This window comes from Schistocerca cancellata, chromosome 5 (genome assembly GCF_023864275.1).
Source record: "Schistocerca cancellata isolate TAMUIC-IGC-003103 chromosome 5, iqSchCanc2.1, whole genome shotgun sequence".
NCBI classification, from domain to species: Eukaryota; Metazoa; Arthropoda; class Insecta; order Orthoptera; family Acrididae; genus Schistocerca; species Schistocerca cancellata.
The window spans coordinates 626076779-626090789 of record NC_064630.1 but is presented as its reverse complement, the minus strand read 5'-3'; the positions used below and the strand labels follow the sequence as shown (position 1 = coordinate 626090789).

The following is a 14011-nucleotide window of genomic DNA, read 5'->3' as shown; positions in this document are numbered from 1 at the left end:
CATGTGTTACTTTCGAAACATGGAGCGTCGAATTCGGAGGGTACTGTCGGTGTGTAAAGACTGCCAAAAGGCTAAGCACACCACTGTGAGCATGCAGGCACCATTATACCCAATCGTACCGACCAAATTAAGACAATTAGCAGCAACAGATTTGATGGGACCTTTGCCAAGAACAAGAAGAGGATATACTTACGTATTAGTGTTTGTTGAACTAACGTCCAAATACGTTACCTTTACGCCACTGAAGAGGGCGACAGGACGAACTGTATCTCGAGCCCTAATCCGGGATTTCCTACAACAGGTTGGTCATGTGAGTAAAATTATTTCTGATAACGGGCCACAGTTTAAGTCAAAAACTTGGAAGGAGACGTTGCGTCGATGTAAAATTGATCCCATTTTTATATCTTCGCACCATCCGAGCTCGAATGCTGCAGAACGGGTTATTAAAGAACTCGGAAACTTGTGCCGGTTGTACTGTAACAAACAGCACACGACATGGGACGTTTTCCTTAAAGACTTCCAGGAGGTGATCAATGAGGCACCCCATGGGATAACAAAATTGGCACCCATTACAGTATTGAAAAACCGGATTCCTAAGGACTTGATAACCGATGTCGTAAACTTCCCACCAAGTGCGCGAACGCAGCACCAAGCCATAGTGGATTTGGCTCTCAAGAGGATACGTGCTGCAGCAGAGGTCAGGAAGAGACGTGCCGACAGGGGAGCTCGTCTACGACACTTCCACATTGGACAAAAGGTGCTCGTTAAGTCTTTCCGACTTTCGAACAAACAAAAAATGAAATGCCAAAAATTCTATTCTATTTACAACGGCCCGTACCGTATAAGGAGAGCAGCTCACCACAATGCTTATGAATTAGAGACGCTGAAAGGAAAGAAGTCCATAGGACTCCACCACATCTCTCACATAAAGGAGTTCGTGGAATAGAGTAGTGTAAGTGGTGTACGTAGTAGAATGGGCAAATACGTGAACCTTGCTATAGTAGTAGTGTAAGTGGTGTACAGAGTAGAATAGGCAAAGATATGAACCTTTCTTCGGGGAACAATAATCGTTGCATTAATAGATTAAGATTGTTAAAGTATTAACACGCTGCGTTTTCTCGCATAAGAATTTACTGCTGCTAATTTTTTTTCTGTTTATGTTCGCAAGCTCCACTGTCAATGCGATAAGAGGCACTACCTTTCCATGAGCAATGTTTTTGTCCTTTCCAATCTGGTGTCCATGTTAAGGGATAGTGATGAGTGACGAGATGTCGCACAAACGGGCGCATACAAGAACGTGCTCTTAGAAGCGTTCTGAGAAGTCGTGATACGCTCCATAGCGGCCACAGCCAGTTCGTGAGACGTTCATACCAATGCTTGCAGGCACGCGTCAGTGCACTGCAAGATTGTGGTATATTGCGAGATTTCGAGGATGAATATTGGCAGTATAGTTTTTGCAGAGCTGCGCCAGCATCGTTGTCTTGCAAGTCGGGGTGAACCTGTGAGCGTTTGACTCCAATGGTGCACTAGGGCCTAGACGGTAGAAATGCGGGCATAAAGCCTACCATGCCAATGTGCTGGTTGGGGATTTAGCATGCTGCTTGCGACTGTCACAGATGAATAACCAGTGACTCATACTAGGATATTCGTGACATACTGTGTAGCTGGCGTGTGATGGGCGACTGAATCCTCAACAGGAACCAGACTTGGCTGGGTCAAATTACATTGCCTCTGGAAAGGTGCGCTTTCATTGCTAAGACTGCATCACATACAAAATTAAGTTCAACTATAAATTTATTGTCTTGTATAGCCATGGCTAACCCAGTCTCTGGAGTTTCAGTGAGGCGTAGTGAGAACTCGGAGGCCGTGTCGTACGGCGCGCACATCACTGTCGTCAATAGCGGCGAGCAGCGAGATATCTCAGCGTAACAGGAATTATGTAAGAGTAGTGTATAAGGTAAACAAAAAAAAAATAAATAAAATAAATAAATAAATAAAAGGGAAAGTAAGTTATACTAGGATAAGTTAAACTGTAGGATTTAACAATAACTAGATTAATATTGTGGGGGTTTTCTACCACAAGTGTGGCGCGCGCCTGTTGGGATGCTATTTTTAAGGTCATCAAATCACAGACCCGAGATGGAGGGACGACCGGCGAGCGAAAGTAGTATAGTTGCATGTTCTTTATAGCACAGTAAAACTTGGACCTGAATAACAACATAATTTAATTAAAAGACATAGAATGTAGATCGTTGGCAAATGGTAGTTAATTCTTGAGCATGTCTACTGTCGATCTATATAATTAATAGTAATATTAGTGTGGGCCCGCACATTTAGTTGTTCATCCATTACATAGCATCAGTTATCACACACCATGTACAATACTGAGATCGGTCTCTACACAAATATCAAGATAAATTATTTCCATTTTTTTGTTATGATAGCTACAGATAAATAACTATAAAATTAAAATTACAGTGTCTGAAATGACAGACCATCAATGTATCGGTATGTAAATTTATTATAACATAGAAGGTCATGGGGAAAAGTTAGGCATATGATTTTTGTAAGAATTGTGCAGAGGACTGGGATAGTGGCAACGCAGAGGCCAGCCGGAGGTCATCGGCTACCTGCAGGAGGAGAGCGTCGACGCGCTACCTGACGTGAGGGGCGCGAGGGCGTCCGGTCCTACAAGCTGACAGTCACCGGGCCGTGTACCTGAGGGATTAGGGAGGATCCTCGCCGGGCCACAAGCGAAAGTGAGGCTGGCCGTTGACACTGACACGCGACCCACACGAGGCAGCCGTTTGGAGGGATTCCCTGCGGCAGACCACGTAGTCGTGAGTACACGAAGAAGATCACATATGGTGTCATAACTGGCGTCTCATGTGCCTCAGGACAGAAAGGGACGCTATATACTCACCTGTTTGGGTTTTTACAACTCACTAGCATTGGCCGATCTGCTTACCCAAAGCAGTATCGTGCCACACTAACAAATGTATGGTCTCATTTCTAACTTCTCCTCTCTATTAGAGAGCAGTTTTTAGCAATCGTCGCTCCTAGTTCGATCCTGTATGGATGACCTCACACACTTGTGGAGTCACTCCACGTGCCATCATCCCTCGTCGAACTGCAATATTGGGAAACGTAAAGTACTGCCCAGCGAGAGAAGAGACCTAGACTAGTGATGTATCCCAACAAGTAGACATCAGAGACAATTAATCGACGTGAGGAGGGCCTATCACTGTGTCTTCCTACCGTACTGCCGTGATCATATGCGTGGGTCTGACTACAATCTCAACAGCGTACTGCAGACGCTCCAGCACTCCCTATTGCTGTTGCAACAACGTAGCAACAACACCCGACGTTTAGCCCTATGTGATGTCAGTACTGTGGCCCCATCCCAAAAGCCGCCCTCCAATGCTCAAGACATGGAACCACGTGCATCAATGCATGTGACTCAACATACCAACCCCCTCAGAGAAACTAATGAATTTGTGAAGTGCTTCGAACATTTCTAACAATGTGATTTAGTGCCACATTCTCAGCACGGTCGTGAACAGTGTGCAATGTGCACGCACAACTTAATGTCCCATGAACCTTGTTTTTTTTTAATTTCTTTCTCTAGTGTTGTTTTTGTAATGTATGTGATACCTTGTATGTGTTTGTTTTACACTGTAATTCTCATTACAAATTACTGTATTGTTCTCCACACCATTTTTTTATCTTGTATTTATTGTTGAGTGTATGGAAACAGTGTGCCTGAAGTCCCCATAAACTGAAGCAGATACCACCTCTGTCATTGTGAATGGACCATCAGTTCAGGGAACATTTTGTAAAGGTTATTCTTGCTGCAGGGAGACAGAATGAATCGGAGGTCGTAATTAGATTCTGAAAGCTCACAAAGAGATTGTTAACTTAAATAGTATCATGTGTGAGTGAGTTCAGGTTAGTTTAATGATTAAAATTGTTGTAACATCTTGGGCATTTAATTGCGGAGCACTCCAACTCTGATTGTAAAGAATAAATTGCTCCATATTTGGCTCACATGCCCGGGCCATATTTAGAGAGTGAATGTCTGTGTGAATCGGTGTTTGGAAGGGGCTCCCTGGGTATGGATGTGTGATGTGAGTGTTAGTGTTCCATATTAAGAAGGTGAAGTTGGCTACATCATAAATAATCCTCCCTCTATGAGCTGCATTTTTCAGTTGCAGTTATTTTCTTTATAGAGTGCGGCATGTGCAGCCAGTTTGCGAGATTGTTCTTGGGCGATTGACTCACTACCTTGCTCCTAAGTGAGCCAACCGCTCACCAATTACAATCTAAAATGGCGTAGGGGCTATGAGAGGTGGCATGAGCCCCCTCTCATATTTCTATCTTACGATTCTCCTCTATAATTGCATGCGGTGGAAAGTTGCTATTCCTTCACGCGCGGACTTCCCACGCAGCGTCTCTCGTCACCCGGGTGGTCCGGTGACAGGCGGGCTCTGCTGATCTGGAAAGCTTTAAGCCGACGGGTGTGAGGAAGTCGAGTGAATGCTTTGCAGACACCGACATTGTCAAGAGGCACGCCCGCAGAGCTTGAAGTAGTGGCTGGGCTAGAGGTTCCGTTACTTCGCAGAAACTTAGCGAAAACACGTTCTGGCGGGCTACCAGCGAGGCGTGGGAATGACTTGTGTACCCAGGCAGCTGTGGCGGGAAAATTCCCGCACTTTCTGCAAAATAGTAACTGTGATTGGCTTGCTCAGGGCATAGCTCCGTGACGGCAAGATCGGCGCAGAAATTGGCGCCAAGAATCTCCATTGGTGGAATGGTAGCGTTCCGGCAATGGAGTGGAATTTCCGCCGGTTTTCGAGTTGCTGATTGGAACGTTTAACCACGGCCACTGTCGTGGGGGCGGGAATGTTCTGTGTTCGGTTTTTGTACGGGTGCTCTTGTGGGTAGTCGTCTCTCGCCTTTCGGTCGAGGACGTCGAAGCAACCAGCCAACGGCTCCGGTACGGCAGATCGTGTTCTGGGAGTCAAGAAGTCGGTTTGGTAATGTATGTCCGCAGCACCGGCAGATAGGGATTTTCCTAGGTGACAATCAGAGCTCAGCAGAGTGCGCCTGTTCGTCTTTTTTTTCCTAACTTTGTTCTGTCTTGGGTAGCAGCAATTAATGGTGGGTTGGCTATGTGTTTTCTCTAAGAATTGAGTTGCTAGGAATTGGCTGCACATACCACTTCGTCATAATCCTCACAATCTAGTTTAGGGACAACTTCAATTTCACAGCGTTTGTTTAAGTATCCAATTAGAGCCAATTTGATATATTGTTAATGTTTCATGTGTTGTTGTTTATTATTTTGTGTTTAGTCTTAATAAATCATATTGTTATTTTGGACAGAACTTTCATTCTGTTAATAGATAGAGCAACCCCATCATTCCTCACTATGTTAATGAAACCTTCGTTTAATTAACTTATTTAACAAATTAAATTATTGCAGGTGCCAAACTCTCTTCTACTCCACTGGCAGGGTTGATTAGAGTCAGTTCGCGTATTTTTTTTATCCTTGTGCAACAGGAAAAGTTGGAGTTAGAAAAGGGGGGGCTTAGAGCATCATGTACATATGTAAATTCTCTAAGAATTGAGTGTTAAAAACACTGCTAGCCCCGGCACCTCGCAGACTATTGTACTCCAACTGGACTCACACCTGAAGGTAAAGTTCTGAGATAAACTGAACATCACCATAAGCATGCAATTACGGCAGAGAGATTTATATCGACTGAACAACTGAAACAAGAGTAAGATACGGGAATTCGCACCCAAAGGGAAAGAACAAGGGGGTGAATAAATTACTCATTGATCAACAGCTCGTTGAATTACATAAAAATCACGAAATTACGGAGTACCTAATGCACGACTACAAAATTCAGACTAAATCTTGAGGAAACTGTGAATAGATCAATTAGACCAGGAAAGCTGAAGGCCCCATCGGTTCATGCAAACATGTGGTCCCCACAAACACAAGATGTTAGTAAAATCAGGCAAAATTTTGAAAATATAGGTGTTCAAATAGCACGTTAGACACTGATCATTTACTATAATTAGGATTCGAGCTGAGGGCTCGCTGAACGAAGAACACATGGAAACAGGTGGAACACACACGGAAAATGGTACATCTAATCACACATAAAGACGAGGCAGGAATACACATTAATTAGAATACAAAGAACACTTGTAAAGAAATACTCCATTACTCTCACATTCACACAAGGTAAATATCGCCCTAACTTGGCCTAATCATCATGCGGTGGCGGACTTTCCACAATACAATATTCCATAGGAACAGAGCAAACCCAGACTACCGAATAAATCAAAAACCCTAAGATAAGAGAAGCATATTTTATTGAACGCATCCTGGAAAAGGAGGACGCGCAAGGGTAGCAGAGAGCGCTAATGCGCTGCTTCCTGGACTCGGGTAGTCGCGCTGGCCCCATATCTAGCCAGTTCTGTACTGTATAGTGGATGTTCCAGCACCTCGAATCTCAACTCCTTTATTGCGTCGGCTGTCCGTTTGGCAGAATGTGGGCGAGCGTTATCTTGCTGCAGGATGACACCTCTTCACAGTTTTCCACGACGTTTGGATCTGATTGCAGGTTTTAGTTTCGTACGCAACACATCACATCCACCATACAATACATACCTGGCTCTAAAGCCTCGTTTACGCTGGGGCGACGTCGTGCAACATTGTGGCATGCTACGGAAATGTGGCGCGCGTCGTCTTGTAGCATGCGTATGTTGCATGCGGCACGTTAATTTATACCAAAGCAACAGAATTTGTGCCACACGTGTGTCGGTCTTGCAGTATAAAGGATGATAAAGTATCGCAGCGGCGGCCTGCTTGGTACTTGCACATGCAGCTAACAACGGAAATGAAAACCAAAGGAAAAGAAAACGATGTTGGAAGAGAAGAGTATTTAAAGAAGATCCACGAAATAGTATCCTAGGAACTAGAGGCAGACGATGGTGCGTTATTTAGTAATGCGTGCTTTCGTCCCAGGCGCGTTAGTCCGCGCCATACCGTTGCCAAAAGGTGGCCTAACGGTAGATGTTCGCACAGGTACCGGGCCGGTCACCACCCTGTGTCAGGGCCCGGGGTGGGAATTCCAGCCCCCAGCTCACCCAACTCTGCAGTACGACTGCTGCGGTATGACTGCCACACTACTTCCCTCGCAAGCTCGCAAGTAAACGGATGACGCACCTTAGACGAAAGCAACAATGGCAACATGAGAATGATGATTTAGTTCTAAATGTTTTGAAATGCTTAACTACTACATAACACTATTTCAAAATTAATTAGCAAACATATTAATGGTAAGACTGTATTAAAAACTTTCAGTGTTTGGCTCCACAAATATAAATTATATGTTAAGTTTTACTCCAGTGCGTGGGAAATAAACATCCCAGGTTGGGATGCATAAACTAAAACCAGAGGAGGGGATGGTCTGATGCAGAGGGGGGGAAATCCCCCCCCCCTCCAAATCGCACACTGATTCTAAGTGCGATGATGATCGAAGCAGACGAAATGCATTAAAATTTGTGCTGCGGCCGTGACTTGAACCCGGGTCTTCTTGCTTGCTAGGCAGAAATGCTAACAATTACATCACGGCAGTACGATGGTCAACACTGCTGCACGAACTACCTAAGCTGAGTGCCCTCCCCAACACAAACGTCATTTTTCCCTTACATATTGTCACTACTGCCAGAGCTCTCCGATATTGGCACCAGCCCCACGTGCTTCCGCGTGAAGCCTCTCCTCCGTCATTAACCGGCTCATAAAGCTGCCTCAGGGAAACACTTAATTATAAGTTTCTAAGTGCGGTTATGGCTTTCTGCATGTCATCAGCAAACTACTCCATTCCTTGCTTGCTTATGAGTGAAATGTGACTAGCCGTTCAGTTACACGAAGTATCGAATGCTGAAATTTTTTGAGATTTCTTGGTATGTAAGTTTACAGTTCTGAAAGCTTCTCCTAATATCGATAAGTGCACAAGAGCCTAGAGAGCAACAGCACCGGCAAGTTATGAGAATAAGTGAAACTACAACATATGCGTCAATAGTGGGCAGGGATTACCCTGTATACAGTGCCGCTACCAATAGGGAAACGGTGATCGGCAGAGTCGTTGGCGATTACTCATAGTGTATGGGTATATATGACGGTAGTATCTGTTCCCGAAAGAACAGTTACCGTTAATGACCATGCAGCTTTGCTAGAATGAAATGATAATTAAATGGACAACCTCGGTGCAACCAGGCGTTTATATACTTCATTGGGGACATGTTGAAAATGTGTGCCCCGACCGGGACTCGAACCCGGGATCTCCTGCTTACATGGCAAACGCTCTATCCATCTGAGCCACCGAGGGCACCGAGGATAGTGCGCCTGCAGGGACTTATCCCTTGCACGCTCCCCGTGAGACCCACATTCCCAACAAGAGTATGATGGGCAGAAATCTATTAGGCGCACTACGAATGTAGTGGTGTGGACATGTTGGGAATGTGGGTCTCACGGGGAGCGTGCAAGGGATAAGTCCCTGCAGGCGCACTATCCTCTGTGCCCTCGGTGGCTCAGATGGATAGAGCGCCTGCCATGTAAGCAGGAGATCCCGGATTCGAGTCCCGGTCGGGGCACACATTTGCAACATGTCCCCAATGATGTATATAAACGCCTGGTTGCACGGAGGGTGCCCATTTAATTATCATTTCATAGTGCACAGGTGGTTGCGAGAATTCTCCTTCGAGATGAGGTGCCTGTCGATGATGGGAAAATGGTTGACGAAATGGTTCAACGTCTAGTTTAAATGCTAATCAGATAATGGAAAAACTGACAGTAACAATAAAGGGTTATTATCAGTTGGGAACCTCATGTAAAACAAATCAATTTTCCAGATCGTACCGTGTCCCACTTTAGGGCACGAGAGAATAAGAAATTTACGAGTCTAGACGCAAACACATTATAAAGGTGGGGCATTATAAAAAGCATCAAAACACTCCCCGGACTGAAGAACACACCAGCAACAATGTCTTGAAAGGGCTTATCTTGAGGAGTAACTGCTTGCACTTCGTTGATTTGTAGCAGAACTTACCGTAGAGGTCTCAGGGGAGGGGTGGCGGGGCAGTAGTATAGGGCTCGGCATACTGGGGAAGGTGGTCAGGGGGAGGGAATTTAGAATTATTAGCAGTGTAAATTAGATGCCAGAGTGAACAAAGACAAAGCTACAGCTGCAGCAGGATAGAAGTTATGGAAATTTGTAGTGGTTTCGTCGTATATTTGTTTCCATAATATTAAACATTACTCTTTCTCGCCCAGGGTGCAGGATATTTGTGAGACTGAAACTGCAGTGGATGATTGTCCTGTAGCGATAGCCTACACCACTGCCGTTGGACCAAGTTATTCTGAGCTTCGATTGCAACAACTGTACCACCACGCTAGAATGTCGTCCAGAGGCGACGGCTGTTTTCGTTGGCGGAGGTCGGCTGCTCGGCGTGTAGCGGCGGCAGCAGCAGGGCCACCCAGCCAATTTACGACCGCCGGCTGGAGAGGCGCCCCTCCCCCTCCCCCTTCCGCCGCCGCGTCCCGAACCAATAAATCTGGCGCGCCGCGCCGCGTGCTAAACGATACGCTAGCGTAGTGGCGAACGGTCGCCGACCCGCAACGCCGCCGCCGCCGAAATAACCCGCCCTGTCACTCTGGCACCAGCCCCACGTGCTTCCGCGCGAAGCCTCTCCCCCGTCATTAGCCGGCTCATAAAGCTGCCCGGTAGCCCGGCGCCGTTCACTGCGAAAATTCATCAAGTACACGCGTCTATGATGTTCCAACAGATGATTGGTTGGTTACGTGTAGCATCAACTACTAGCTGCCCTAATATTAAGGCGCACAAAGTAGGGGAGGAGAGCTGCCTGTCTGTCCTTTACCCACCTTAAAAACATGAGACAGTTCAAATGGCTCTGAGCACTATGGGACTTAACATCTGAGGTCATCAGTCCCCTAGAACTTAGAACTACTTAAACCTAACTAACCTAAGGACATCACACACATCCACGCCCGAGGCAGGATTCGAACCTGCGACCGTAGCAGTCGCGCGGTTCCGGACTGAGCGCCTAGAACCGCTAAACCACCGCGGCCGGCTATGAGACAGTCTAATGGCACACGTTGTGAATACCAATAACAACACTCAACGCGCAATAACCATTCAAATAATCATAAAAATTATAACAAATCAAATGTGAAGAACAATGAAGTGTTTCCGGAAGCCACATAGCTGTAAGAAGGTGCTTGATGCGCAACTACCGGTTTACATTAGCATAGAGGCATCTTCAGGTTTATCTGTCAAGAATGCTAATCACTATATGAAATTTTTGAAATGGTATAAATACAGAACCATAGAGCTGGTATTCAACAAACAACGATGATAAGTACTCACATGGTTACATTTTCATAATGTGGATGGACAATTAGAGTCCCAGATTTTGAAAAGTTATCCACATTAAGAGCCAGATCACATAGCTGGGTTATCACAATAAAATATCATAATTTAATTGGTGTTTTGCCCTTAAAGAGCGCAGTTGGACTAAACTACATGGCTAATTCCTTTTGCTGCCTTCCTTGCTGCCCAAACTTCCCTCATTCGCCCGCTGTGTTTATGTTTCCGGTCCTCTGTCCATGCTTCTTGTCGGCTTCGTGTCTTCGGCTTCATCTAGATTTCCTTTTTGGTTGCCCATATTTCTTTCATCTTCCAGCTGTGATCTTGCTTGCGTTCTTCTGTCCAATTTACGCCTGTCCGTTTGTCATAGCGTATCTCATATAGTTTACTTTTCTTAATGATGTTTCAGAATTTTATTCTGTCGTTTATTGTGTCTGCTGTGATGTTGAATTGGTTCAGGTCGTTTTTTACCTCTGCCACCCATTTGTTGTTTCTAGTAGTTCCCCAGTCAAAGGTCTGTTTGGTCAGTCTGAGTGGTGGCATTCTATATTATAGGTGTCCATATAATAGTAGACTGCATTTTCTAATCTTTTCTGTGATTGTCTCCGTATGTTTGTATAGTTCCTCTCTAGGTTTCTTGACCCATATTCCATTGTTCCGCCTCCCCAAGAACCATGGACCTTGCCGTTGGTGGGGAGGCTTGCGTGCCTCAGCAGTACAGATAGCCGTACCGTAGGTGCAACCACAACGGAGGGGTATCTGTTGAGAGGCGAGACAAACGTGTGGTTCCTTAAGAGGAGCAGCAGCCTTTTCAGTAGTTGCAGGGGCAACAGTCTGGATGATTGACTGATCTGGCCTTGTAACACTAACCAAAACGGCCTTGCTGTGCTGGTACTGCGAACGGCTGAAAGCAAGGGGAAACTACGGCCGTAATTTTTCCCAAGGGCATGCAGTTTTGTTGTATGGTTAAATGATGATGGCGTCCTCTTGGGTAAAATATTCCGGAGGTAAAATAGTCCCCCATTCGGACCTCCGGGCGGGGACTATTCAGGAGGACGTTGTTCACAGGAGAAAAAAATGGTTCAAATGGCTCTGAGCACTATGGGACTTAACTTCTAAGGTCATCAATCCCCTAGAACTTAGAACTACTTAAACCTAACTAACCTAAGGACATCACACACATCCCTGCCCGAGGCAGGATTCGAACCTGCGACCGTAGCGGCCGCACGGTTCCAGACTGTAGCGCCTTTAACCGCTTGGCCACCACGGCCGGCAACTGGAGGAAAAAAACTGGCGTGGAATGTCAGATCCCTTAATCGAGCAGGTAGGTTAGAAAATTTAAAAAAGGGAAACGGATAGGTTAAAGTTAAATATAGTAGGAATTAGTGAAGTTCGCTGGCAGGAGGAACAAGACTTTTGGTCAGGCGAATACAGGGTTACAAATACAAAATCAAATAGGGGAAATGCAGGAGTCGGTTTAATAATGAATAAAAAAATAGGAGTGCGGATAAGCTACCACAAAGAGCATAGTGAACGCATTATTGTGGCCAAGGTAGACACGAAGCCCACGCCTACTGCAGTAGTACAAGTTTATATGCCAACTAACTCTGCAGATGAAATTGAAGAAACCTATGATGAAATAAAAGAAATTATTCAGATAGTGAAGGGAGACCAAAATTTAATAGCCATGGGTAACTGGAATTCGGTAGTAGGAAAAGGGAGAGAAGGAAACCTAGTAGGTGAATATGGATTGGGGCTAAGAAATGAAAGATGAAGCCGCCTGATAGAATTTTGCACAGAGCACAACTTAATCATAGCTAACACTTGGTTCAAGAATTATAAAAGAAGGTTGGATACATGGAAGAAGCCTGGAGATACTGACAGTTTTCAGATAGATTACATAATGGTAAGACAGACCTTTAGGAACCAGGTTTTAAATTGTAAGACATTTCCAGGGGCAGATGTGAACTCTGATCATAATCTATTGGTTATGAACTGTAGATTAAAACTGAAGAAACTGCAAAAAGTTGGGAAAATAAGGAGATGGGACCTGGATAAACTGACTAAACCAGAGGTTGTACAGAGTTTCAGGAAGAGCATAAAGGAACAATTGACAGGAATGGGGAAAAGAAAAACAGTAGAAGAAGAATGGGTAGCTTTGAGAGATGAAGTAGTGAAGGCAGCAGAGGATCAAGTAGGTAAAAAGACGAGGGCTAGTTGAAATCCTTGGGTAACAGAGGAAATATTGAATTAAATTGATGAAAGGAGAAAATATAAAAATGCAATAAATGAAGCAGGCAAAAAGGAGTACAAACGTCTGAAAAATGAGATCGACAGGAAGTGTAAAATGGCTAAACAGGGATGGCTAGAGGACAAATGTAAGGATGTAGAGGCTTATCTCACTAGGGGTAAGATAGATACTGCCTACAGGAAAATTAAAGAAACTTTTGGAGAAAAGAGAACCACTTGTATGAATATCAAGAGCTCAAATGGAAACCCACTTCTAAGCAAAGAAGGGAAAGCAGAAAGGTGGAGGGAGTATATAGAGGGTCTATACAAGGGCAATGTACTTGAGGACAATGTTATGGAAATAGAAGAGGATGTAGATGAAGATGAAATGGGAGATACGATACTGCGTGAAGAGTTTTACAGAGCACTGAAAGACCTGAGTCGAAACAAGGCCCCGGGAGTAGACAGCATTCCATTAGAACTACTGACCGCCTAGGGAGAGCCAGTCCTGACAAAACTCTACCATCTGGTGAGCAAGATGTATGAGACAGGCGAAATACCCTCAGACTTCAAGAAGAATATAATAATTCCAATCCCAAAGAAAGCAGGTGCAGACAGATGTGAAAATTACCGAACAATCAGTTTAATAAGTCACGGATACAAAATACTATCGCCAATTCTCTACAGACGAATGGTAAAACTGGGAGAAGCCGACCTCGGGGAAGATCAGTTTGGATTCCGTAGAAATATTGGAACACTTGAGGCAATACTGACCCTACGACGTATCTTAGAAGCTAGACTAAGGAGAGGCAAACCTACGTTTCTAGCATTTGTAGACTTAGAGAAAGCTTTTGACAATGTTGACTGGAATACTCTCTTTCAAATTCTGAAGGTGGCAGGGGTAAAATACAGGGAGCTAAAGGCTATTTACAATTTGTATAGAAACCAGATGGCAGTTACACGAGTCGAGGGACATGAAAGGGAAGTGGTGGTTCGGAAGGGAGTGAGACAGGGTGGTAGCCTCTCCCCGATGTTATTCAATCTGTATATTGAGCAAGCAGTGAAGGAAACAAAAGAAAAATTCGGACTAGGTATTAAAATCCATGGAAAATTTAGCACATCCTCAGTTTTCTTTTATGTTCTCCTGTATATTACTCTCGTCAGCAACTTGGACGCATTAGCTGTTAAGCTGATTGTGCGGTAATTCTTGAGCTTGGCAGTCCTTGCATTCTTCGGGATTGTGTGGATGATATCTTTCCGAAAGTCAGATGGTATGTCGCAAGACTACACACCAACGTCAATAGTAGTTTTGTTGTTAC

General features: G+C 44.7%; 2 non-coding genes across 2 annotated transcripts; one reads left to right on the top strand and one right to left on the bottom strand.

Annotated features, from left to right (window-relative positions):
* Positions 1-8331: 8331 nt before the first annotated feature.
* Positions 8332-8406, bottom strand: Trnat-ugu (transfer RNA threonine (anticodon UGU)). Its single transcript has one exon. It is a non-coding gene; the product is annotated as a tRNA-Thr (tRNA).
* A 189-nt stretch (positions 8407-8595) lies between these two features.
* Positions 8596-8670, top strand: Trnat-ugu (transfer RNA threonine (anticodon UGU)). Its single transcript has one exon. It is a non-coding gene; the product is annotated as a tRNA-Thr (tRNA).
* Positions 8671-14011: the final 5341 nt, after the last annotated feature.